At 42.8% G+C, this 26,285-nt stretch overlaps 1 long non-coding RNA gene across 1 annotated transcript in view; it reads right to left on the reverse strand.

The window, feature by feature from the left end:
* Positions 1–22,410, reverse strand: part of LOC130165381 (uncharacterized) — a 111,733-nt gene extending 89,323 nt beyond the window's left edge. The window contains exons 1-2 of the long non-coding RNA XR_008826788.1: positions 22,342–22,410; positions 21,943–22,059 (exon numbers count right to left, since the gene is read on the reverse strand). This is a non-coding gene — a long non-coding RNA (uncharacterized LOC130165381). The remainder of the gene's footprint in view (positions 1–21,942; positions 22,060–22,341) is intronic.
* Positions 22,411–26,285: the final 3,875 nt, after the last annotated feature.

Genomic DNA, 26,285 nt, shown 5'->3' on the forward strand with positions numbered 1-26,285 from the left:
AACCCACTGTTATGCTTTTATTGTTAGCTGCCCCTTATTGTAACCATGGTGATGAAGGTCCTCAACTTTAGGGAAGTACTTATTTTAACCCAAACCATGACAAGAGAATAAAAAGAAAATAGAGAAAACCTCATTGGTCTCCACGGTAAAACCCCTCTTTTGATCTTTATCCTCTTTGCAACAGAAATGATAAGATTAGATTAGATTAATGAAAATCACTGAGTAACCAGCCTTTAACCAATTCATTTCATATGAAGAACAGATGGTCATTAAACTGTGCAAACTGTGTTTTTCCCTTTCCACATTTTCACTCCTGCAAACTTGTGCGAAGGTGGAATGGCAACCATGTTGGTGCGGGAGGTCTGTTCAGCATGTAACAGTAGCAGGGGGTTGTACACACACACACACACACACACACACACACACACACACACACACACAGCTGTTGCCATAGTACACATGGCAGGAGATGCACATGGGTATAAATAGTATGCCACTATTTTGTCTTTACATATTTAGCTGTTGGATATTTTAATGCAAATTAATGTGGTGGGATTGGAGAGGGGCGTTTTTGTTGACTGGAATTAGTGTTGTGAGTGAGCTTTCTTCTCCATTCTTTCCCTTTCTTTCTCTGCTCTCCAAATTACAGCTATTAAGACAAGACTGGTGTGAGCCAAACACGGCGCTCCACTTAATGTGATTTCCTCCGCGCTGAGAAAGGAATAAGAGGCAATGATTCATGGAAGCCCCACAAAAAGCTAGAGAGACAGGAAGATGTCCACCTCCAACATGTGCTGAACACAAACACTGGGCTTGTTTAAGTGTGTAATTGTGTGTGTGTGTGTGTGTGTGTGTGTGTGTGATTATTGCATGCTTTTGTGTGCGCGCGCAAGTATCTATGTGTGAATGAGCTTAAAATGAACATTATGATTTATGACATCCTGTATTTAAGTCTGGCTAGTCCTCACATTAGCACAACACTAATCTAATGAATAGACTGGCTTAGAAAGAAACATGCAAATGCCCACTGCCTATTTCCAGAAACCAGACTCGGGAGCCAGCAACTGTGGTCCCTCATCTTGATGTGGCTTTATAGTGTTTCTGCAAAATGATCTTACTTGCAACCTCCCCCCACTCGCACACAACCGAGGAGTAATGTGACAGCAGCACGCCGGCTTTTCTTCAATGTCTACCATGCCAGCTTTCAACACCCGCCATTGGCAGAATTGGGTTTGACAGCTCTAGTTGAGGCCTCGCGATTGGCCGGGCTCCAGGGACAGTGTACGAGAGGAGACGTATACACCACCAAAGGGTCCAGGAACAGGAAAATGAAGCAGTCACCGCTGAGAAACTCAAGCAGGGGTGCGGTCAAACTGGGCTCAACCCTAGATCTCATTTCATCACACACAGCTTAACAGCCATGTTAATAAACCCTGAGATAAAGCAAAAAGCAGGGGGGGTGTGAGAGAGCGAGGAGGCCATCTGAGGGAGCCCGGCGCTGAAAAGTGAATGTGTGAGTGCTGACAGCAACACAGACCCTTTGGAAAGACACTTAACACCAGAGCCAGGACACAGTAGATTGGAGATACTGTAAACCAGCAGGCGGAGAAAGGCCTTCACTCGACAGCTTTGCCTGATTCAAAAGATACTGTTGAGCCGAGGGTGAAACGTAGCATAACGTTTTTATGAAAAATGACGGTGATTAGGGAAAAAATGTGGTCTTTTTTAAACAAGCCCACATTGATACACCATGAAGTATTTAATACCAAACCTGAGCCCACTCTGTGCAGTTTTGCAGTGGATACAGCATCTGAATCCCAGGGCCAAGTAGGCTGGCCCGCCCCATAGATCAAGGCTTAATGTAGCCTGGGGCGCTGGCAGGATGGCCGAGACAAATGACAGTTCACTGAGGTGGGGTCCCTGGGCAGAGCTTGGCCTGGCCTCTGGCGCTGTACTGAGGCTGCGTTGCTAGCTGGAGCCTGCAGGACAGAGGACCCATGCAGGGAGGGAGAGAGAGAGCATGGGGCTGGGAGGGCTCACTCGCCTCGCTAATGGGTCCCCAGACAACCAGGCTTGACCTCACAGGCCCGGTGCATTCATTACCAGCTGGTTAGCAGCTAGTGCTAGGATGGCTAGCTGCGGCTAGTTAACTGCAGTTAGAGGTTAAAGCTTTCTTAACAAGGCCACTTAGAGACCCCTGCACTGTAGTATTTGTTTATGTGATTTGCTGTAGTTGCGGTGGTTTCAAAATTCATATGGGAAACTGCAGTAGCAACATGGATGTGTAGTATATGACCATCACAATAATAGATAAGAGTGTATGTAAATAGACATACTCTTATTTTGAAGACTGAAACACAAAGTTCATTGACCTGCCAGAGGGTCAGTCATGAAATACAGCCAAGTAGTGTCCAAACTAACAAAGCATTAATAACAATCCTTTTGGTAATCTAAAAGATATAAAAACAGATTATATATGATATCATCAGATGGGTCCATTATAACAACCATGAAACTACAGTACTTCCTGGATTTGATGAACTTGACTGTGGAGGCTTATTCTTCACCTTTGCAACACATCTATGTGATCAAAAGCAGAAAAGCTAGTGAGTCTTGCGTTTACAATATATTATCATTGACATTTTGATTAAGTCGTGAATGCATCATCAACAATTTGAAAACAAGTATTTTTAGTTCCTAGAAGGCTGTCACATGAAAGAGAGTTTCAGCGATATATTTTAGGACCACAGTCTAAACTTGGCCTTTACGTACGTGTATGTTGCTTGTGTTTGATAGAAAAGGCCACTATTCCTGACCACTCCTGTCTCGTTACACCTCCTCTCATCTGAGAAAAGCAAATGTGCAGTCATGGCACTGCAGATCACCGGAGTCCATTCCACATTTCCAGCGAGTGCACAAGTCGGCTAAAATAACCTCCTGGAAGTCTCCTCATCTCTATGCAGCTATCATTCTGCTCCAAAGATGTCCGCCCGCCCTGCAGCAGCAACCCACAGCGCCTGTGAACTCTGCATACATTATCTCTCTTCCCTCCGTAGGGCGCTGCGCTTTATGCGGGAAACTGGCCCCATTTATCAGCATCCTCTGTATCCCCCCACTGCCTGGCACGGCACCTGCTGCTAGTCTAACTACAGCCTGGCCGTGGCCTTATCGCTTCTGCAGATCACGAGGCGCGGGGATGTAGATTGGCTAAATCTTCAGCTAAAACAAACAAACAAACAAACAAACACAGAGAGCTACTCCTTATTTTTTCCCCTGCATTCCTCCCATCAGATTCGCCCGCATCTGAAGGTGAATAGAAGAAAGCAAGTTTAAGGAATGGATTCCGGGCGGCTTTTGAAAACAGCGTTAACTGGGGCACGGGTGTCTGGCACGCTCCCCCCTCGGTGCCAGGCCTAATGATTTCTAATGCTGCTAAACATTACGGTGCAGTGAAAGCCCCGCTTTTCACTGGGGACGCGGCCGCAAATCTCCCATCGCATGTTCCCTTTGTTGATTTTTGTGAGACAACAACACGGCAACGCTTATCTCCATTACAGACCAGCACCACGGGGAGCTTTCCAAAGCCTTTCACCCAACGCCTTATTAGCAGCTATTCCCTTCTGTCTCCCTCATCCTCCAACTGGGAGCAGATAGAGGGAAAGAGACAGCATTATCCCAGCGTCTCTTCTCCCGATTCGCCACAAACACTCACTGTGTGTATTCACACACCACTGGGCCTGCATGGCCCCACTTCCCTGTCTACTCTCCCTTCCCTTCTTTCACAGTCTTAGTCCTGAATCACACTAAGAAGAAGAACAAGAAAGCATTTCCAGTTATTTATAAGCCCATACAAAGGGTTGGCTGTTAATTTCAGAGCCTGTAAGAAGATGAGCTTCTTTTGTGCTCATTTGTATTGTGGAAAACAAAAAAAGGGATAATGCCGTCAACACTGATAGCTTCATATTAGTGACTCAGTGTTATACTACCGATGTAAAGTAGCGCATGGATGCAAAGGTTAAGTTTACTGCTACAGCTTAAGAGATAAATGTTTCGTAGAGCACATTCTACGAAGAGAAGATGACGCGCTTCTTATTTAAGGGAAAACACAGCTACACAGATGAATTCTCATGCAAGGCAGTTCCTTAAGGAGCTGATCTCGTGGTCTTCTCCCCACAATCCCCATCTCTTCTCTTTCTTCCTTTTCTGCTCCATTGTACCTCCCTTCCCTCCTCAACCTTGCATTTTTTTTCTTGTTTGTGTGTGACTCATGCACTTGGTTGCAGCAATGACGATAAGAATCTGCTTCTTTTTTTTTTTCGTTTTGGGTTCCTACCCAGAAGTACCCATGCCTGCAGCCCTCAGCTGGTCCCCCCTGTTTGTTTAGCGTGTGTTTATTTGTTTCTCTGTAGTCCTGGGATTAATTATCATAACCATATGCCTAGCTAATACATCTCTCTCCAAGCCAATCGTGTGGCAGCCTGCTACTTCTCCATTTTAATTACAGCTAACATCGTTAGCCTGATTTTGTTTTGCAGTTTCCAGCTTATTTCTGAATTCATAATTCAAAATACGATCAGAAGATGTGGGGCTGGAATAATTAACTCTTAAAAAAAGTATCTTGTGCAACACTGCGACAGTTTAGCACACAGGGAAGATTGCTGACACTTCTGACACTGCAACAAAATAAATTCAAAGAACCGTGCGTTAACTTTTGGCAAACAGTCCATTTCTGAATCCTCCCCCACGACATTATGTTTTATTTGACTTTCTTGACACCCAAATTAGTTGTTTATCAACTTTCACACTCAAGGAAAATACACAACTTTCCTCAGGTGTGAATATGTTGATTATGTGCACAGGTTTGGAAAAACACGCTGTGTTGTGGGGACGTCTGTGGTGAAGGTGAGGCTCGGGAAGTGCTGCTAATGTATCTGGGAAGAAGTGGTGTCATGGGTTCAGTGTCGGCTCATATTTTACCAGCTTGGCTTAGGGCCAGACAAGTTTTGTCTGGGTGTGGCGTAGGGGGCGGGGGAGGAATGATAATGACTGCTGAGTCAATCAGCGCAAGCCAAGATGGTGTTAGGTCAAAGTCACAGTGTGGGGAGAACATAAAGGGGGGAGCTGCCATGCTGCTCCGGCTTGGCTCAGTCTTTCACACTGACATAATGACATAACGCTATTAGGTGTTGCATTGCTTGTGATGACACCTAAAAAACAGGCTCAGAATCACAGTGAATTTCACATCGCTAGGATGATTCTACTGAGCAGAGGAGCCAAAGCTGACGCCGGTAACCACGCAGGGCTGTGCTGTGGCCCGGTTTGGCTGTGTGGTGTTTAGGATTAAGCATTCTGCTCTGTTTCCCAGGTAATGACATGCTCGCTCCCTCTGTTTTCACCAGGCCTTTATTTCAATAAGAAATCATCCATTATTTAGCTCCCAACCTCTCTGTCCTGCCACCCCCCACCCCCACCCCCACCAGCCTCCCCTTGGATAGGAGCACCCTGCTGATTCTCACTTCAAGGACGAACGTGGCAGAGAGGAGAGGAGTCGACCCAGTCACCAGACGAGCTCTCAGAAGAGGGGGGGGGGACGACAAAGTACGAAGAGAGAAAAAGCATACGTGGACGAGCATGCGCGTGCATACACACACACAGACAGACACACACACACACACACACACACACACACACACACACACACACACACACACACAACACACACACACACACACACACACACACACACACACACACACACACACACACACACACACACACACACACACACACACACACAGAAAGCTCTCGGAAGAAATGCGAAAAATGTGTGACCCAAATATACATTGCTTTGTACTCTGGTTCAAAGTTTCCTGTCCTCTCTACCAAACATTCAAGGAGAAGGGAAAAAACACAACAATGAATAAATCATACAGCAATTGAAACCTACTGTAGTACTATTCCTGAAGAGAAAGAGAGAGAGCCACAGTGAGAGAGAGACAAAGACACAGAGAGCAGGAGCCTAAAAGAGAGTTGAAAGTGAAACGGAAAGAGCAAACACCTCTTTGGTCTTTTGATGGCACTCTCTTATGGAACATGGTATTTCTTGATTCACTCTTAAATCCATCATCAGACAAGCTAATAATTCGACGTAAGTGCTGCTGTGAAGCAACAGATCACATGCACCAGGCACCGTCCCCTGTGAACACTCAAATTACAGGAGCCAAACACTTGGCGAGCCTATTCATCAACTTCAGACTTTGATTAAAAGTGCCATTTTTATTGCTGTAGTGTCTAAAATTAACAGATTTTTGATATTGTAGGGAGACTTATATTAGCTTCAAGAGGAAGAAAAGCTTGCTACAGGCAAGACTGTGTGGATTCCTTTTTCCTTTTGTCCAGTACACATTTAATCCTTTTACTATTGGAATGACATAGACCTATTCTCTAACATACAGAGCTTAAGCAGTCAGTATTGTATATATTCACTGTTGCAAAAAATACTGGAATCATTACTGACCTCCAATTTCAAAGTCACTTTATCTACAAGGTGTAGCTATTAAATAATGAGACTAATGCTGGTTCGACCTACAAGAGCCCAGTCTCATTATTTAATGACCACACCTCTTATTTCTTGTGTTAATTTTTTACATAAGCGTTAACACAAACCACAAATTACCAAACAGGGCTGTAGCTGGGACTTAAGAGATAATGAGCTCCAAGTACCTCCACCAACCACATTGAAAAATTTGACCAGACACCAAAGGTAAAGTCATTTCTTCATCTATCAGTATTTTCAGTCGTAATGATTTTTCAAAGCCATATTCAAACTGCCAGGAATAAAACTTTGGTGGAGAATTACCAATTTCACCATATTGGTTGGGCTTAAACCTGCAATAACTGATTTTTTGGCTACTTGGGTGAATACAACACAGACATATTATCACTTTAGTTCATATGGTGATTGTGTTAGCAAACAGCTACCTATTTACAGAACCAGCACACACGCAGCATTAATGTTGCTCTGTGTTTGCACTGCATTTGTTTAGAGTCATTATCCTGGGCATTTAGTAATTCAAAATGCAATATTGCGTCTTCTATTATTTTATTAATTCCTGAAGAAATATCTTAGGTCTTTAGTTGATGAAAGCTCCACTTCGTTGACCAGCTAGCCACTAACTTTGTCAGTGTGGAATTTGGTGTAGGTGGCAGCGTTTACTGAAAATGGCTGCCCACGGTGGCTGAAAAAAGGGTTGATGAAAGCAGAGAGAATGACCCAAAACAGTAAATTACAGGCCATAAAATCAAAACAATAAGCTGAAAGATGATACAATTCTTCTCAGAGGAATGTTGAACTACAGAGTCAGGTTTAAATTTGTCACAAAAAAAAAAATACTGGAATCAGCCACTGAAATAACCATCTTTTATATGTAAAAATTATGTACACATTTTATATGTTCCACAGGGAAACATTTATAGCTATAAATGTACCCTGTCCTGTTGCCAAGACACACACTTTTTCCACTGTTTGCATTTGCACCTGTCATGCAGTATATGAGAATATTAACCAGGTGTGGTAGTGCCTTATGCCCCCTTGCTGCACGACGTACATCAGATTCTTCGTGATGGCTCTGAAGCACAGGGAGACCCACAAGAGAAGCTGTCAGGAGGCAGGCCAGATCCCACTTAGCAGATCCCATCCCCGTCTCAAATCTCACACGCCAAGCAGCAACTCCAAATGAAGGCTATCATCAGAGCCCACGGTGGGCTGCGACACTAAAAGTCATCACTCCGTCTATCACAAGAGAAAGCTGCTAATGATGATGTTTTTCTTCAAGTGCACAAACATCAAGTCCGGTGAGATTTATGTGTGTGTCTGCGTGTGTGCTTGACAGAAATGTCTTCCTGCATTACACTTTTGCGGTGGGAAGATGTAATAATTTCCCTTGAAAACTGGGGCTAGACATGCGCTTCCTAATGATGGAATCTTTTGATGTTTAAATTAGGATATCACACGCGAGGAGCTATCCTCCCAGGGCCGCACCTTCTTATGACAAGATTAGCAGCAAAGCAAAGCCATTACTGTGGTTTATTTCTGCCCCAGCCAACTCCCAGACACAGGCACAGAGGTAGGCAGCCATCCAGAGAGAGAGATAGATTCTGGAGTAGGAAGGAGGGAGGGAGGGAGGGAGAGAGGGAGGGAGGGAGGGAAGGAGGTGTAGTCAAAAAAAGGGAAGTAGAAGTGATACAAAAAATAGCAAGGCAGAGCCCAGAAAAGAAGAAAAAGAGGGAAAAACTAATGGGGTACACACTCTTTATAGATCCCATCCAAACCACTTATTTATAGATCATCTGTGAAGCACATATAAACCTCTACTTCATATTTCTGTCAGCCTGTCACAATGTCAGCCATGTCAACTTTTACATATTTTGCTGTCTCCGCTGTCAACACGCTGTACAGCGATAAGAATTAATAATGCTGTAATGCTGACAAGCACCGAGATGGACTGGTAGCAACATTCACTGACTCGGCTGACTGTCCCACGAGAGCCCAGGTAGCCTGTGTTTTTACAGGACTAAGAAGACGTAAAGCTGAAAACTGACTGACAATGATCAAACTTTATAAAAGAGACATAAAAACCCTCCACCATGGAGAATTTGCATGACTGACAACATTATTTTCAGTCCAATTGTTGGGGCTGAGGTTTGATAGCTGCTATCTACTTGGATTTAGAGCTCTATAAACACCAGTCCACCAGTGTGCAAGGTGATACCGATCAATTCCTCTTTCTGAAAAGAGTCAAAATATCCTTCACCCAAAATCATGAGAACAACCAGAAAAGATTCCCTGTTGTAACTCTAGTTCTCTTATAGCTTTGCTTTATGGAAACTGTCGCACTGTGCTCTAAACCGCTAATGATACATTATGCCATGATTATTCCCAGTTCTTGTTAGCTACACGCTAACTGGCCAATGAATAGATCAAACTATCTCAAAGGTATCTTTAAAAGCCCTGCAGACCCACACAGGTTAAGGACATTTAACCATTCGCAACAGCATGACACAGTTGGTCTAGATTTACTCATAGAGCTGGATTAGATGACAGAAAATATCAACCTATGGACCAAAATCTGGTCTTTCATGTCAAAATGATTTGGCTCCTTTTGTATGTACTGTTTCCCTTATATAGGATAGACACAATGAAACAATGTAAAAACCCATTTAAATGCCTGTGGTGTTCATACTGTGGACAGCTCCTGGTGCTGAAATAAGAATTAATGGACTGACCGTGATAAACAGATTAAAAATAAAGCTACTCCAAACACAAATTTAATCCCTCAGTATTATTTAACCAAAAACAATTTCCATCTCACAAACACAGCTGGCCGCATGACTACATTATTAGAAACAGCAACAGTTGTACAGCAAAGACACACAGGACTGGCACTGTACTGGCAAACAAGAATAAAATGAACACATACAGAATTTAATATTGCCCTGTTCTTTTGGACAATTACAGGAAAGACAAGATGTCTTCATTGCACAAGATCTTTTCGAACGCAACAAACTCATTTGAATTACATACTGGGGTGGTACCTGACATTACCAATGTTATTTCCTGAGTCTTGACAAAGCTCCTCCAGAACCACAGCAGGTTTTATAGAAGTGTTTTCACAGGTTGAGTAGTGACTGGTAAACTGAACTTGATGTGTAAAATTGGTGGAGTACCAACGCAAATTAATTTAATGAGCAATATTCAAAAGGAACAAAATAATTCCACACTGAGTCTTCACTTTACCAGTTAGCCTGCACTGAACTTCCAAATGAAACTTTGCCCTTAGATGAACCTAACTGATAACCCTTGTTCTAGAGTTTCTCATCCTCAACGTGATAAAGTAGCTGCTGTGGTAATAAGGTGTATTGGAAGCAAAGACAGGCAACAGCATCTCCATCAAACTGAAAAACCTGCAGCTTTATATACTCAGTGTTTCATATATAGACAGTAATGCGGTTTGTTGCCTCATTAGAACAAACAAGGATTTGGACACGTAACAGTGACCAACTCTTGAGTAATAATGGCTCCCAGAGGTGATTAAGCATTGACCACAGTCAATAATTTCACCACAACAGTAGAAAACCTATAACTGGTCTCACACACATGTATGTATGTGTGAATGCATACACACAGAGACACACATACCAAGGCTGGTGTTCTTTGAAATTTTATCACACTGAACAGGGGACATTACCTGGGCTTTCATGGTGGAGAGTGGCTGCCGGGTAGGTAAAGCACTGAGAGCTCTCCACCACTCCACTCCTTTCTCTCTCCACGCTTGCTGCGGTTGGGGAAGAGAGCTCAGGCAGCCGTTAGGACAATAAAGAGAGGGCCGGCGATGGCGGGTCCCCTCTGAGGCCCTTTTCATGCTCTCAGGTTGAGTCACAAGGGCCCACTTCATCGCCGTTATCCAGGGATGGGAAATACATAGCTTCTCTTTAAAACTCTGACCCGGCCTTTTAGTCCGGTGCGCTTGGGGCCGATTATCCTCACTCACCCTTTTAAAAAAGTCATATGAACACACAATGCTCTCACTCACATAGAGATATAAGCACATCAGAGAATTAGAGAGAGGCACACATACACACACGCATACAGTAGATACATCCGCCAAGTGGCTCGTATTCACACAGGCTACAGCCCCGACTCAGGGACAGATCTATATTTAAGAGGGAAATACAGTGAGCGTTTAACCTTGGAGTTGAGGTGACTTTGAGTGAGTCACAGAGGTGTGGGAGTTGCTTTTGTGGGTGTCGACAAGCTCTTTTCTGCTATATTTTCTCATGTTCTCAGCAAGTGAGTCAACCAATCACTCAGTCAGTCAGTCAGTCAGTCTGTGAGCTGAGAACTAAGGGCCCGCTTTGCAGAGTCTTCTTTTTGAAGATGACCTTGGGCTCAAAGCAAAACACGGTGAATGTTTTAACACATGCTCAAAGTTTCATATCTCATCCCGGCCAGAGACTACCCGCTACTAAAGCCAGTCGTCTCAAGGTCTGAACTTGCCTGTGACAGGTGAAACAGACCGTTGGAATTTGAAATTCGAGCAGAGATAAACAAACAAGCCGCTCATCAAAGTCGGGTTTCTGTCTGTGTGTTTCCCGGTTGCCCCCAGCTATGTTTACTCATTAGCTCGCTGCGTCCAGTACCTTGCTAGATGAAAGATGAAGCCAAGGACTGATAATAAAAGACAATGCAGTTAACAGAAACAAACAGTGCACACAAAACCCCAGTGGGAGCCCGCTTCTCTGGTGCACATTGCAGAAATGGGTGGTATCTGCTCTCTGGTTGTTATTAAAACACTATTAATCAGACTTTCAAATAGGATTTGGTAGGTGGGTTGAAACTGTTTTCCAAAGGTTTTGTATCAATTTAAGTGATTTATACAACCGAGTTAGGAATGACTGTAATTTGAGCAGAAACAGTTCTAATATGGAAAAATTAAGACTGTACTTTCAATAGCTTTGCTGATGTAAGCAGAGCGAGTTAAATATCAAAAATTCTCCAATACTTTATTTAGCTCCACTGCAGAAAGAACGAGGCCTTTATTTGAAAAAGGGTTTAGATTAAAAAAGGACTTTTATCTTAATGGAATTATTTAATGGGAGAAAACATGATAAATCCAGCAGAAAATTGGTGAATAAGACATGACTCTGTATTTGTATATTATGCTGAATTTCCAATGTGAGCCATTATAGTCGGAGTTTCACTTCTTAATGTTTTTTTTACCTGCCTGCTATTAGAGACCAGCTTTGTTTGTTCATTACTTGAGCCATTTCTTAAGACTGCCATGTGTTTGAGAATTTGCAATATATGTAAGCTTGGACAAGACAAATTAGCAGCTGCTATGCTGAGAAATACTGTAGCTACTTTGTTTACAAGCATATTCCATTCACAGGGCGACAGAACAGTGCTCAACACAATTCTTCCTGTGTAGTGCTGTACTGCTGGCTCGCTTCTGCTTCTGTTATTAAGTCCACAACTCTGCCAAGCGTTTGTACACAATCCTCTGTTGTTTGGGTGTGCAGCGCTAGGTAGCGTTAGCATCACCCCAGCAGCCGAGCTGAGGATAAAGCATGTGTTTCAAGTGGAGGAATGCCAGTCACCCAGAATCCCTCTTTTCCCTGCAGCATCTCCGGCATCTAATCCATGACCACAGACATCCCCCTCATTACCACCAAATTACATGCAAATTTTCCCAAATAAATGAGTTTTAAGTACTTGACAACCTGTCAGCCTTCGAATATTGAAACGTCCTGACGGCTAGATAAACAATCAACAATAATCACTCTATGCAAATTTGATATTTCCTGCACAATTACGAGAGGAAAAAACACCCACTATAAATAACTGGACACACAAAGGCATCTGGCATTTGTTCAGGTTTTGAACAGATACGGATGCAAATGAAAGATTCTTTAGGATGTAATTGATTCAAACGTCGCTGCGCCTCCTCTGCCTCCTTTTATTGTTCTTTTTTTTTTCCCTGGCACTTGTTTTTTTTCTCCCTCTCTCTTTATCTCGCCGCTTTCAATATACACAGATAATGGCTGATGTAAATGAGTGAATGAGAGAAAGGAAAAAGAGAGAAAGCTGAAAGAAGGATGTGAATCACCCTTTCGTCTACCTCTTGTTTTGTCTTTTTTCTCGTGCATGCTACTGCTTTAGAGGAGAGATGTGTGCAAAATAACGTGCGCTTATGAAGTGGATTGGAGATGACTCTGGAATTGAATGCAGGCTGGGAAACGGCGAGCTCTGTCCGTTGCTTGTGAAGGAGATTACTGTGCGCCTCCACCCCTCCCTCCCACCCGCTCCTCCACAACACCCAGAGATTAAGACTGACAAGAACATATCAAGTCATTTCAGGACAAGCAGATCTTAGTCTCTTGTCTCTTCCCCGTGCCTTTCAGTTGAAAACACTCTTTTCTCTCTGCTCTTTGTGTCTTTCTGTCTCCCACTCTTGTGTTTTCTATTCCTCTTCCTCCCTCTCACCCCTCTCTTCTTCATTTGTCCGTCTTCTGTCCACACTGACAGGCCTGGGAGGTTTGTCTTGCAGGTGTAATGTGTGCCGAGACTGACCCCGGTGACCACCAACCTCCAGGATCAGGACATCCATTAGTGAGGGCTAACGGCTTCATCCATGCCCGGCACTGACACCTCCCGCTGGGCCTCTCTCTCTGACTCCCCCCTTTCCTGACTTCCTATTTCTCTGAGCTTTAGGCTCATGTTTTTACCGCTGCAAAGCACTCACAGTGTCAGGCAGAGAAACAGTCGGATGCAGTTGTGGCTGACATCCAGAATCAAGGGGTTGGGTTACAGTAATAGGTTGAAGTGATTCTTGTCATTTCAATGTGACTTATCATCCGATCACACCAGGATGTTTTAAGTGACAGGTCTTTAGGCACAAAGGGTGGATTTTGCTGCCCAGACATGAGGTTGGCTAGTTACTATAGTAATACTACAGTAGTATTAAACTATCCTTTTGTCTTTGATTTAATAGTGTTACTACATCCCAATAAGTCAGATGCTGTATAAATGAAGTGGGTTCTTCAACAATTAATGTTATTAAATGTCGCTGTCCAGTGAAAACCTTGTGTCTTTAAATTTGGTGATTTGGATTTTTAGTAAACTGAAGAATTAAGTGTTCCTTTATGGGTGGAGAAAATCCTCTAACTCCAAGTTTAACAAGCCATTAAAAAATTGATTGGTTTATCTGAAAACACAGGACAGTCAAATAACAAATATACACTGAAGGTGTCTTTTCTACATTAGTTAATAAATCTGAATCAGATCAGAGCACAAAGCACTGCAAAGAGATTAAGAGGGACAACAGGATTAAAAAGTAATGCAGGTTAATGATGTTTACACCAACGGCACCACAACAATGTGTCAGATATTTTAACACCCGGCAAACGCTGAAATAAACAAGATGCAGTCATAACAAAATAGTTCAGTACAGACGGAATCATAAAGGTCTGTAACTCACAGTATCATAGGGAAAACATTTTTTCAGATTGATAACCTGTCAAGTATCTGAGCAGTTGTGATCAGGCCCAGTTTTGTCGGTACAGTGAGACATTACACATTTCTTTAAACGCAAACCAGAGGCTTTCAAGGCTCTTGGTCATCTGGTGCCTCAAGGCACATATGCTTCATCCACAGTAGGTAATCCGGCCTTCACAGCTGTTAAGGTGGCCCTGGTTACCTGAAAGCTCTACAGCACTTGGATCATTTTTTACACTGTCCTGTTGGGAAATAGAAGAAGACGATCTCCTCGCTGAGACGCCAGCTGGGAGATCAGGAGCATTCAGATAAGGGAGACGTGAGGGAAAGTGCTGGGACTGATGGGACATTTTGAAGGTGCTGCGGTGGACACCTGGGCTTGTGGGAAGAGGAGGAGGGACAGGCGGATGGTCATGACGGCGACGTTGACGGCTGGTGCCATTATCAATCACAGGCGGCTCTATTAATTTCATCAAGGCCCCGGTGCCTGCTGACATTAAATGACACGCCGGTTGGTCCGATGGCGTCCCTGAGGTGGCAACACGGCCGGCCGCCGCTTTTGAAATGCAAATCAGGCTTTAACCTTAAACAGAGCCGCTCGGCCGAAATTATCTTTCTGCCTTCAAGTCAGGTGCTCCCCTCCTTCCTTTCTTTTTTCTCCCTCCCCCCCTTACTTCCCACCTATCCATGCATCCCCCCCCCTCTTTCCCTCCCCCTTGTTCTTCCACCAGCTTGACCCCTGGGGTATCGGAGATGGAGAGAGCATCTTAAGAAGAAGCGACAGATAAAGGCAAAGGTGGAGCAGGGCAGTGAAGGAAGAGGGGGAGGAGGAAGGCAGTGCTGACACCAGCATTCTGCCCTGATGAAGGGGCAGAGGAGCGCCACCGCCAAGCCCAGTGATGAAGACGTCTCAAGGACATGGAAACATGGGAAGGAGGACGGAGCGTGGAGAAGGGGGGAGGTCGGAGTGCATCCACTCCCCAGGATGACCACACACAACCCGCCTCCTTCTGTCTTTCTGGTTACCCCACACTGAGGAAGGTGATGGTGATACTAGCTCAGAACTGAGTAACATGTCAGGTAATCCCTCCACAATAAAAGCCACTTCGAATCGGTATCCAATCCAGTATGCATGTCATGGTTCATTTTGGCCCCTGGTTTTAAAAAATACCCCTTCACAGGAGCTGTGCCATTAGAGCTGTCAATATTGTGAAGCATTAGCGTGGGCCCAGACAAGGAAGGATTGGTTACCAATATGCAAGAAGCTGCCATTGTTCATGGAAAGGCTTTTTCCTCCTCTTTCTTCTTTATCTGAGCAGACTGAACACATTAATTTTAATTGAGACATCAGACGAGAGTGAAACAGAGAGCGCTGCCTGGACAGGCGGCAGATACATGACGGAAAGAAAAAAAGAAATATTCAGACGGTGACTTAAAAAAAAAGAGGGAGAGGGAGAGGAAACGGGGGGGTGAAGAGAAAAGAGGTCCCTCCGGCAACACAAACAAACATATCATAAACACATGAGAGCTATCTCTCTCTTTATCTTTCTGCCTCTCCTTGCCTTCTCTATTTCTCTCTCATTTCCATTCCTCTGTCTTTCTCCTCTCTGTCTTTAAAGAACAAAGCTACGCTAAGCAAACTCTTTCAGCACACAGATTCTCCACACATTGCCAAAATCTCAATAGCAATATGTTAGCTGTAAATACCATTTTGTGCGGTCAATGCAAATCAAGATCCATATGACTCAGCAAGTGTTACAGTGGCTGGGGAATTTGATTTATCCATTTCAATGCACTGTAATTACAAATGCTACAATGTGCTGCTAAACCGTTTGAAAATCATGTGTTTTTACAGAGACCCTCAAGACACCTACACTGTAAAAATATCCTTATCAAGTCACTTTTTGCTGCAGTTGAGCCCTTTGAGCCTTTATTCTTGAAACAAGTGAAAAATCTGCTATTGAAGTATAAATATTTCAATATTCATGCTTAGTGTATTTCTACGAGTTTACTTCTTTTTTTTTTGTAGAAATAATCCTGCAGCAATGGAAGATTTTTTCACATGCTTTATTCAAAATAATGTTTTAATAATAACCTTTTTGGGACTCAAATACAGACGTAATCAACTTTATAAAAGAGAAGTAAACATGATGTGGAGAAAATGGAATTTAAAGATTTGAATATATTAGGGATGTGTGATTTAGTAAGGGCTTGAGGGCATGCAGATGTTTGCATGCTGCCATGCACAAATAAATGTATGTATGTCTATATAGAGTGCATACAGTCAGTAGCTGAATGTGCATGTCACTGTGTATGTGTGTGTGTTTGTGTGTTCAGGAGCCAGGGGAAGCGGAGGAGCCACGGAAACGAGGAGCTAAGCCCGAGATGTTAAGCACGGGGAGACACCTGGCACAGAAACTTAAGTGCTTCCACCAAGTATCATCAACCCAAGATTAAAAGCGTCGAGGGGGAATAGTGGGAGGAGAGGGATGCAGAGTGAGGAGGAGAGAGGGGGAGGGAATGATCGCGCATATGACAAGACAGGGGAAGACAAAAAATAATCAAGAGAGGATGAAGAGAGGGGAGGGGTTGCTGGTGGAGACAAGAGAAGTATCTGCAGGTAGCAGTGTAGCAGGAAAATTCAGTAATACAGATTGTGGTGCACAGTAATAGCATGTACACGTTTGTGTGTAGACATATGTGCAGATGCACATGCCGGATGTGAAAACACACACAGATATGCAGTATATAGCATAAGCACAGGTATACACCGACACTCTTTGCTGCTTGACAGATAATAACAGGATGTTATTTCCCTTCGCCAGACAACATGATGATTGGTGACATATGGACTGAAGAGAGAGGGGAGGGGAAAACACCACTGTATATAAAACTTTACTGGCAGGTAACTTCATATCACTGTCGTCATATAGAAAAACCAAAAACATAAATCATTTGTAGATTTAGTTCTGTTTCCCAACTGCTCCGGGCAGATTTGAATCTGAGGATGATTCACCTCACTACATTAAAACACAACAATCGCCATAATTGGAGTTACTAAGTTTGATTCCCCGAGTCCCCCACCTTAAACTGCATAGCCTGATTACCACACAGTCTTTTCTCAGATGCTTCTGTCTAGAAACTAGTCTGTCAAGGGCCTACTGATTACTGTACACAAATACCAGGCTAATATTCTCTGTCAATGGCAAACAACAGGATGTGTGCACTGCAATCTGTGGCCTGCTCTGTGAGTGTGTATGTGTGTGTGTGTGTGTGTGTGTGTGTGTGTGTGTGTGTGTGTGTGTGTACGGGTGTGCTTTCTGCTACAACTCGTCTTCAGAAATCTGTGTTTTGATTGCAGAAAGTAACTGCGTGTACGCCTCTTTAAAAAGACGTCTATGCTCTCTCCTCCCCATTTGCTGCCACTCCTGCGAATGGTTATTATTATCGTCATCAGCAGAGAACGCCGAAATCAGGGCCCTGACAAGCAATCTCTTCTCTAACTCAATCTCTCCCTCCACTGCAAGAAGTATCCATCATCACAGGATATTTAATCTGGTATTGGGTTTCAGAGCCATTTTTTTTTTTCTTGAAAACACAGATATATGCCTAAAAATGTCACTTTTTTCCAACTGTTTCCACTTTTCCACTATTTTCAAGAAAGAATAAATATTTTGATACTGATGTCATAATCCAATTTTCAAGATATCGTTGGACCTGCACTTTTTCAAACTTCTTTCTTTCTGCAAAACAATCCTGCCAAAATTGAATCTGCAGAGGTAACAAGTGAAGCTATTGGCTCACTTTCTCACTTGCTTAAAGAAAACTCTGATTTCAATACCGAGTGTGTGCATAAACGACTTATTAGAACAGGCATTTTTTGCAGAGTAGCTCCCTCTCCCCTCCTCTCCATCCAGTCAGTGCACTTGTGTGCATCCTACAGTCGTATTGACAAGAGGAGGCTTACAACTGGCATACACAAGCCCCACTACAGGCTTAATAGCGTTTCAAGTGTTTTCTCCTGGACTCGTGTCGAATCTCCCGACTGAATAACTAGCTGGCGTCAACATAAAGGGGCTGAAGGAGCAGAGATGGCAGCCAGTTTGAATCCACATGCCACCATCCCCAGATAACGGCACAGAAAACCGGAAGATATGGCAAATTTAGCAATTTTTCCTTGTACAAATGCTTGTCTAAGTGAGGTTGGTTATTGCTTAGCAATAATGACGACAATGATGGTGTCGCTGCTGCTGATGATGATGAGAAGTTGATACAGTATTTTTCTATTTAAGGGGGAAATTAAATGGCAAAATGAAATGATCATCAGGTCCACAATCACTCCATTCAGAGGCCAGTGAGTCGTGATTCCAATTTTTTCTGTCTGCCAATGAGTCAGGTAGATAGTCTGCCTGTCTTCAGGACATAGTAGAAGAGCTACATTTGAGCTCTTTCTGTGGCTTAGCGCCGATAATCCAACCCACAATTCTCCTCTCGTTCTGAACCCAGAGAGAGGATCAAAGATTTAGACTTCCACCCTTGGTCTCTGAAGCCTTGCTCTTTCTGTCTTTTTCTTTTTTTTTATTCCTCTCCTGCTTGTATCCATCTTCACTCTCCTCTCCATCTCTGTTTGTCTCTCGTTATCCTTCACCCCATGACTCAGAACAGGAAAAGATCTTGTGATGATTATTTCACAAGCATGCTGATATCATCTTTGTGGGTTTTCTCACCTCTTGCTCATCTAGGAAGAGGTTTACAAAGCACAGAACAGAGAGCTGCCTCATCTCTCCAATGCATCCTTATCTTGAAGCCCATTGAAGCACGATTAGTAGCCTTTCAATACAGATCATATTCCGTACTCAAGGAACAAAGCTGAGTAGTATTATCTGCATCGAGTAAAAAATTATGCTAAATTTTACTAGTCATGAAATTTAGAAAAATAATCATCACTTATTGTGGGTTTGGGAGGATGAGGGTCGGTTGATATTGATATCCAATCAAAAATAGGTTGTCCGTGGAAACGGCTTACTACGATCCGTAGTTTTATTGTTAGACAACATGTAGCAACATTAACTACGATGAGAGAAACAGGGGAAGTCTGTTGATGGACATAAAGCGGCAAAGTCAGTGTTTGGAGGAGATCAGGGTCGAGTGGCACAGGAGATCAACGTTCAGAAGTTTCTGTCAGAGACTTCTACACTAAAGTCATGTGACAACTCTGCAAACTACTGATGACGACGATGAGATGTGGTTCAACAATGAGCCTTCACGCTCATGTCTTCAGTGATTATCTATAATCTAACTGAACTGAACTACAACTTTTTATGATGCAATTTTAAATCGCTTCTTTTTGTATTACATTTTGTATTTCGTAATAAAAAACAGGCTTTCTGTGATACTGCTCACACTTTCACGATTCCTAGAATATTGCATCAACTATAATCACGACTGCTGGACGAGCTAATTACAGTGCAAGTACTGACGTTGACTTCTCAAATTAGGCCTTGAGTTAAATGGCAAAAAAAGCAGAGGCGGTAAAACTGACAAAGTTTTAAAGAAAATCAGAGAAATGCAATGTATAAAACTCATTTAGTCTTTCCTAGTAGTGCCTCCCACTAGCTAATATTCCTGATCCTTCTATATTCCTAACTCATTTGGCAGCTGGTGTTGCCCCTCCACTGGCATCTAAAGGCTTTGATGCAGTCAGCAGACACCAGAGCGAGCACCGTGGTAACCTGTGTTTGAGAAGTCTGTGGGCTGCCCACTATACATCACTCTCTTTTCCTATCCTTTTGTGTCTGTCCGTCTCTCTCTGCCAGCTAATGAGCCATGCAGGACTGCCATCATTCTGTGTAGCCATGTAGAGAGTCAGAGAGAAGAGAGAAAAGAGGTAAAGAAAAAAAAGGAGCTGGGGAGAGAAAATGGGTGAGACAGTGAGAGAAGAGAGTGGGGACATGATGTTTTCCCTCACCTCCTCCCTAATCAGGACCGTCTTCCATTCCAAACACCACACAGCAATTAGACCTGACAGTACTCCGACTCCCACAATCCCACCAGGACTACACGTTCAAACACTCAAATAAACACAAGGGGGGGGGGAAATGCCTGAAAACCGGTGCAACTTCAAGAAAACAGAGCTCCTGATAGCAGAAAAGCAAACGCTGAGGTAAAAATCTCAAAACTATGAAGACAGACAGAATAAAAAAAACAATAAAAATCCCAGTGTCCCATTGTGCATGGCCAGATGTTTTGCAGTAAAGTGGTCATGGCTGTGTGGGGTGTGCATGAGCAGTCTGCAATCCCCAGAGGGACGCCTTTGGAATAGTAGGATGATAAGAAATACAGTGGAGCTCACTTGCATGAACAGTGAGCTAATTGGGATAATTAGTTTGTTACCTCGCTCGTTATTGCATTTTAATGTGGATTCCAAATGATCGGGAGGGGAGGACCGGGCTGCTGTATGTATGTTTCTGTGTGTTTGTGCCTCCATGTCTATACACATGAGCTGCGTGTATTTAGACATTTTTATTTTTAGGCAATTAGTTGACACAGAGGTAAGTGTTACGGGAACATATTTAAGCCACGTAGAGTATAACAGCTATTATGTAAAAAAAAAAAAACGTCTTTGATTCAAAATGCTCGCAGTATTAAATATTATTAATCTGTGGGTGTATTAAATGCATTCCATGAGTTATTTTGTAAAGCAATTAGCAATTTCTGCACTGAATTCCCCCCCCATCCTGGTGAAATATCTACTTCTGTGTCTGTTAGTGATTTTCTACATTTTCCAGAGAGCCTTTTCTCAACTTCCAGAAAAGGGGCATAGACTTGTTGCATTCAGCCGGGTGTTAAATGCAACATGTGTTTTAGTTGAGCTGAATCATGGACAGCTAGACGAAGACACTGGTAACCATGTCTCCTCTATGATGGATTAATGCCTCCATGATTATTAAATATCAACATCAGACGACGTCAGGAAGAGGGGTGTTGAAAGCTGTCCTTGCTCTTTAATTCTACGGGAAACAAGATCTAAACCTGGTTTTTACTCTTGATGCTTTTGATACTTGAAAAAATACACCATTGTAGATGTCCAGGAAATATCTCAATGTGACATTGTCTGAATAATACAATGTCACATTGTCTACATTCTGGTAGTTGAGAAAGAAGAAAAGTACATCACTAAATAACAAAATCTACCCAGAAACACCATCACTTGTTATGAGTTTACTCAACTGTTTTGTTTTTTTAAGGGAGATTGTTCGCCATAAGTACATATTGATTGTTGAAGTGGTCAACCCCACTTTGTTTTCTCTGGCCTATACACTGCCTTGCCACATTGCCCCGCACATATGCTACACGTATGAAACAGATGACAGGCTGAATGAAATGAAGTGCAGAGAGAAGAGCCTGTGTCCAGCCGATGATAGCGAAGCTGTATGTGTGTGTGTGTGTTTGTGTATGTGTGTGTGTGTGTGTGTGTGTGTGTGTGTGTCACCACTGAAGCTCTCTCCCTATCTCCCCCTCTTGAAGAAGCCATTTCAACCGCACACATCAATAGCCAACTCTCTGGAGCAAAGCACAGCAATAATTCCAGATAAATCATTCCCTCACGGAGCCACTTGCTGCGTTCAAACGCACCCGTGACCTTCAGCTCTGCCTCTTTCTACATCATATAGCCTGGGAATATAAAAGCTTATTAGCTCAGAACATTGTTGATACGTTTGTTCGAAGGCAATGCACTAATGAGGCGTTGCAGGATGCGGGCAGCCGCCGACTATCCTTTTGGAGATATTTTTTCCCCGCCAGAGGAGCATAATACACTGCTAATGGCATCTCCTTCACAAATGGGCAAATAAAAAAAAAAAAAGAGATGAAGTACAATATTGCTTTACCATATCAAAGGAAGTGGCATCCACAGATTGCGCGGCTGTCTGTTGGCATGTTGATGGGTGAGCAGGAGGGTGGACTTCTATAGACACATGATGGATGTCGAGAGACAGTCGCAGAAGCTGCCAGAGAGAAAGAGAGACATACAGTGAATCGGACGGTGAATACACACAGACAGACGAATAAACACAACAAAATTTAAAGTACAAGCTAGATCAACAGACAAAATGACAGTGCATTATAACGAATGTAAGCGTGTTTGTTGAGGAAAGGCTCAGAAAAGACTTGTGGTCATTATACAAACAAATTTCAGATGAAATAATGCGGTATTTTTTCAACTGTAGGTCCTTTAAGTCATATTCACTCTTCTATACTTTGTCTTACTGACAGCGTCAGATACTTACACACACACACACTGTAAGTTGACACGCTCAGCAGCAGCTCCATCGCAGCACGTCATGCTGAAGAGAAGCTGTAAAAAAGAGAGGAGACTTACTTAACACTTAGCTTAGGATTTCTCAACCTTCTATGGCTCCTAAACATTACACTTACATCGAGACGACTGTGTAAATATAAAATATCAATGTCACCGAGTTTGCTTCCCAAACAATCTCATTTCCCTGTGTTTCGTCACACACATGTACAGGGGTCATCTGCTGTAAGTTAAATGCTCACACAGTGTGTCATATATATGATGCTAACTTTATTTATCATTACATTTTCCTGGCTCTTACTCTGTGTTGCTTTGTTAATAGTAAAATATAGAGCCCAGACACTTCCCTGTCTACTACAGGTGGGTTAATTGGCCTGAACCAACTCATTAGGATTGATAGGGGAGCTCAAAATTTCAGTTATAACATTATTTGTCATGAATCATGTTTTTTAAAGAACACATAACAAAGTGAGGTTGCATATTAAGCTGAGAAACTACAGTATCCGCAAGTAATTTAAATACAACCCTTTTACTTATGTACAATGTAAAGTATGTTGCACCACAGACAATGCTTTAACATGTCTATCGTTTTGCCCCTCTGTATAATTTAACCGTTTTCTAGTTTACCTCATTGCAACTAACTAACCCCCAACGAGAAGTGTTACCACAGCGTCTGCACTACCTGCTGCTGTTTGATTATCAGCTGATCCAAATTCATTATCACACCTGCCACCCCATGCGCCTTTACCGCCAAGTAATAAGCGGCACACCGGCACAATATAACGAAGCACAGAGGATGTTTCACCTTTTTGTTACGTCAGTAAGCTTGATGTTCATACCTATTTTCTGCTAACTATTAAAAGTGATTTGGTTCCCATGGACAATGACGTTTGAGCGGGGGGGGGGGGGTTTGAATGTGCGGGCTGAGGGAGCAACGGTGACAGTAGAACATGTTCCCTGTCGTCAAAAAAGGGTTGTCTGTCAAAATGCAACATCGCTGATGGAGAAAATGGTAATTCTTCCTGCTCTTATATGGATTAATATCAATGGAAAATGGTGGGTTTTGAACTTGAATGAAAAATATTAATTTCTCCTGTGCCTGACTTGCATGGTTCTTTACAGTTTTTAGAAATCTCCTGCAGCGCAGATGCAGCCCTCCACCTCAAGGTTGAGAAACTTTTCTCTCAGAGTCAGTCTGGGTATTGAACAGGTAAAGCGCATGATTACATAACAGTCCTGCTTATATCCTACATGTTTAATCACATGTGGAGTTATGTGTCATCAGTCCTTGTAAACTCTGACTGCTAAAAAGAAATCAGTTACTCTTTCAATCAAATTCACACCGGGACAAAGCAAAAGTCCTGCAAACATATAAAAGACTGAACATTTGCAGTGTTTCCTTTTGTACGCTGACATAAGATCTACCAAGTTGTAGTTTTCTGTACAGACTAAAGCTGAGTGTGCTGTGCGGATCAACATTTAACCTACTTGCACCCTGCAACACCAGAGGGTATTCACTCCCAGTGTTACAGTATCTTTCCATTTTTAATTTGACTCAAAACTTTAATCATACTGGACAAGACATACGGCATGGTGGCATCCCTGGCAATCAACAGAGAAACAGCATTCACTGTGTCGTTATACTATCCGTTCTGTCAGTTTTTTTTTTTCCTTTTCTTTTCCTTTTTTGTCAATTCTGTTTCAGTCAGAGCCACCTGCTTCTACGACTTATTTTTGCCGAAAGCCCCCAGAGGACCGAAGTCTTCGCCTGTCTGTGCGTAGAGACATCGGGAGACTCTCACTCAAGGGCCGCCTCCGATGGGGAAACAATTTCTACTTTGTTCTGGCAGCGAGCACTCTGTGGGGAAAAATGTCTAAAAGGCCCACATAATTAGAGGAGGGAGTGAGAGACAAAGACAAACCCTGGTTCAGATGTGAACTCAAAAAAGTAAAGCAACTCAGGCTTGGACTGTAGTATCACTTCCTAACACCACACATTGATGGGGGCATCTCGGAAACATGCTACTGTGCTAATGTATTCAGTTCCTTTAAAGTGAGACAGGTAACACGGGTGGAAAGTATTCTTGAAGAAAGGAAAATAAACACCTTAATTGTTTCCCACACGGTTTGCAATAGAGCCGCGCTCTCCTGTAGTTCAAGCCTGGAAAAAATGAATGGATTATGGGAGGTAAGGATGAAAACAGAAGCTTTTTTTTTCTTCTTATTTATCTAAAATTAACCAATCACAATTACTGCATATCCATAGCAATACACTGCACGCAGGAGGTACACTGTGATAGCAGTGTTGGATTCAGAGCTGGGAGACAAAGAAGAAATTAAATGCACAATACTCTTTTGGAAATTCAATACTTTTATGTTAACAATGGGTAAAATTATTTCATGTGAGAGGAGCCGCTTGCAGTGACAAACCCACAGAGAATTGTTAACCCAACTGTGCAATTCCCCTCAGATCTATGGAGTGTATTAGCATCTTTTAGTTAAATGATTTGGTTTTACAGCCCACAACTTTATCCACACTTAAACACACCGCACTCATCAACCTTGTTTTCAGCCGTGTAAGGCAGCTGTGTGCTCCTTCCCCAGCACCGAATGTCAGATTGACAAAGTAAGCGAGTAGCTGGTGAACATAGTGGAGCATTTAGCTAATGATGCTCTGCATTTACTAAATTAGTAATAGGAAACCATTTGCTAACCTGTTAGCCATAAATACTGTATATGGTGAAATAAAGCTTGTTGCGCCACCCAAAGTGTTAAATAAATAAATTACTACTGCTTTAAATAAAGTTTTTACTGACAAGCTTATAAGGTCATGTCTGGTCTTAAAATAATGGGGGACGTTAGTTGAAAGATCCCAATGTATGTCTCTTTATCTTAATATTATGGCAAATAATAGCAATAACACACATACACACACACTCCCTGCAAAACCTGCAATTTAGCCCAAACTGCGATGTGAGGCATAAATTCCCCCAGTGACATCCTTCTCCATCCCACCTCCAACCTTCAGCTAAACATACCCACTCACAAAAAGTCACGCACACGCTCACAAGCACACATCTTGTATTGTCTTCAGCTATGCTCAATTATTAATGGATAAACAAAGAGCCGTGAACTGTGATGGGCTGTCGGCAGATATTTTCCCCTCTCATATCGTGGAGGCCCAGGAAACGTACACAAGACCTGGCACTGTAAAGAGGGAGGAGAAGCTTAAGGTCAAACTCACTCACTGTTTGGGATGCTCGCATACACACACACACACGCACACACACACAAGCCTGCATGCACAACCAGATGTGCATGCATGTATTCACGGAACAGATACAAACAAACAGTAGATCTGCAAGGAGTACAGAGAGTCTAAAAATGTCAGGGGGAACTGCATGTGTATGTGTGTGCAGAAAAAAATCTCTGTGTGTCTCAGAAAGAAGTGGAGCAGATAGCTCATTTCCTCTACTGAGACGGTTAGCTGCCTTCTCTCTCAGGAGGTTGGCTAGCCATGTGAAGAGTGTGCGAATATGTGTGTGTGTGTGTGTGTGTGTGTGTGTGTGTGTGTGTGTGTGTGCATCTAACAGGCAACAGACTCTCCTGGGTAAGAGAGGATGATGTAAGGGCAGTTCATCGACTTCACTTCATGCAGCAACAACACAGAACAATTCTTAAAAAGGCTAAGCAGCTCTTACAGACTTACAGGTAAACGACACAGGACCAGTAGCTGAAATAAGCAAATTTGAAATGATATAAATCACGAATACAAAGACTGCACCAGGAGAGATGATGAAAATAAATTCCTGTTTTCCATCTCTCCTGGTTTTCTGTTTATCATTGTGGCTGTTTTGGTAATTTAAAGGAAATGCTGCTCTGTTGATATCATTGTATTAACTGGGAAGTGACTCA

The sequence above is a fragment of the Seriola aureovittata genome, chromosome 24 (assembly GCF_021018895.1).
Source record: "Seriola aureovittata isolate HTS-2021-v1 ecotype China chromosome 24, ASM2101889v1, whole genome shotgun sequence".
NCBI classification, from domain to species: Eukaryota; Metazoa; Chordata; class Actinopteri; order Carangiformes; family Carangidae; genus Seriola; species Seriola aureovittata.